The sequence below is a fragment of the Elaeis guineensis genome, chromosome 10, assembly GCF_000442705.2.
Source record: "Elaeis guineensis isolate ETL-2024a chromosome 10, EG11, whole genome shotgun sequence".
Lineage (NCBI taxonomy): Eukaryota > Viridiplantae > Streptophyta > Magnoliopsida > Arecales > Arecaceae > Elaeis > Elaeis guineensis.
This window is the reverse complement of record NC_026002.2, coordinates 61,092,523-61,094,785: the sequence shown is the minus strand read 5'-3', so window position 1 is coordinate 61,094,785 and position 2,263 is coordinate 61,092,523. Positions and strand designations below refer to the sequence as shown.

The following is a 2,263-nucleotide window of genomic DNA, read 5'->3' as shown; positions in this document are numbered from 1 at the left end:
TCGGGAGTGGAGAAGAAATTTTGTAACAACACAGAGTGGGTTTATTGTTTTAAACTTTCTTGTATTTCTTTATATGCAATAAAGATTATATTTTTTATTTAAATCATCATAAGTTCTTTATTTGTTCTCTTTCATATGCTTTTATTTATGCTTTCCTGTTAGATTAATATTAGGAACAACTTTTACTTTTCAGAGATGCGCTGTGATCTACGGGTACGGGGCATGCCGAGGAAAGAAGAGTTGTTCACCTAGTACTTTTCGGAGACACACCGTGATCTACGAGTACGGGGTGTGCCGAGAAAAGATAGATATTTTTTCTAAGATTAATCATATCTATTTAATTAAAAAAAAAAGAGATACAACTCTACTAGTGCAAAATTAATTCAAAACTCCCGAGCTCTTTATTTTTTAATTACATCAATTTTAAGATAATTTATTTTCTAAATCAAAATAATGCTTCTTTCTTTTATTTTGCAATCTCAACTTAGCCCAAGGTCCCTGAGGATTTCAAGCTTATTAGGACAAGTGACCCTGAGAGTTGAACCAGGTTAGACTTGGTCAACTAGCTGGTGTCTTGGCAAGTGGCTTGCGGGATGACTGGGCCCGAAGGAAGGTGGTTTTTAATTGGTTCCGTTCGCTGATCTGGCTAATTTAATTGGTGTCTAAGGAAAGCAACGGGGGGACTCCCACCGACCTTACACTTATCTGGCCAGTTGGTTGGTCAAGCTCCGACTTGGAGGGCTTGAAGGCTTAATACAGTTAGGAGCTGTCTAGAACTAGGATAACTTTAGGATAGAGAGTCCACTGCGTGCTAACTTGATTGTAATTAAAATCTAATCACAACTAATTCTTCTATTAGTTTTAGGACTTCCTAGGATCTCTTCTTTAGAACTCTTTTCTCTTTTCTCCTCTCTTTTTAATAAAAAAAAATAATCCTTAACAGACTAGGATAGTCCTACATAGACCTTTTAGTTGCATGTTAGGTCGACGATCACTAAAACCCGACTTGCAACCATTAGACAAAGAATTAGAAAAGACTCCTAGGACTATCCAAGTTAAAAACATGGCTGCACCTGGTGAGGCTAATCCTCCACGCTTATTAAGAGAATATTTCACTCCATCCTCGTATACCTACTCTCCATGCATTCAAGCACCTCCAGTAGAAGCTACCCAATATGAGATTAAGTTTAGCATTATTCAAATATTGCCATCATTCTATGGACTTAGTAACGAGGACCCATACAAATACTTGGATTAATTTCTTGAAATTTATTCCACAGTAAAAATTCAAAACTTCTCCGATGATGCCCTTAGGTTGAAACTGTTCCCTTTCTCACTTAAGGACAAAGCCAAGCATTGGTTAAACTCCTTAGACTCTATAACTATTTCAACTTAGGATCATCTTCAGAGAGAATTTCTCAAGAAATACTTTCCAATTGGAAAAATAAATCAAATTAGAAAAGCTATCACTAGTTTTTTCCAATTGGAGGGTGAACTTTTTCATGAGACATGGAAAAGGTTAAGGGACCTTATTCGTAAATATCCACATCATGCTATCCCTAAATGGCAACTTTGTCAGTATTTTTATGATGGTCTTTCGGAGAAACACCAACAAATGGTTGATGCATCATGTGGTGGGACATTCTGCTAAAGAGTGAGGATGAAGCCTGGCAGCTCTTTGAAACACTTAGTGAGAATTCTCTACATTATATGTCTGCCACCTCTAGAGAACAACCCATTCTTCAACAAAAAAGAAGTAAAATTTATCAGATTGGAAACGTCATATATATCCACAGTAAGGTAGATGAACTGTCCCAAAAATTAGACCGTCTTCTAAATACTGGATAATCTCCGATTCCACCTAACCCAATCCAAAAAGTTTATGCATTGTGTGCAAGTCCAAACCATTTTATTAGTGAATGCCCAGTCGCACCTCAATTTCCTGAGTTTGTGCATGAGCAGGTTCAACAAGCTCAAGTTCAACAAGCTCGCAGACCAGGAAACGATCCATATTCGAACACTTATAACCCCGGCTGGAGAAAGCATCCAAATTTTTTCTAGAGACCATAACCAGTGGTTGGCCCTGCCACACCTCGACCTCAATATCAGGACCCAACATATAGGCATGGATCATACCATCAATTTCAAAATGCTCCTCAACCGTCTACTATTGATCACACTCAACTTTTGAGGAAAAAGTTCTAAAAGTACTAGAATGATTAGAAGTCAACACTCAAATCCTTAACTCCCACACACAATCCAT

General features: G+C 37.6%; 1 non-coding gene across 1 annotated transcript; it reads right to left on the bottom strand.

Annotated features, from left to right (window-relative positions):
* Window positions 1–1,451: 1,451 nt before the first annotated feature.
* Window positions 1,452–1,557, bottom strand: LOC140852253 (small nucleolar RNA R71). The gene has a single exon (XR_012135157.1). It is a non-coding gene; the product is annotated as a small nucleolar RNA R71 (small nucleolar RNA).
* Window positions 1,558–2,263: the final 706 nt, after the last annotated feature.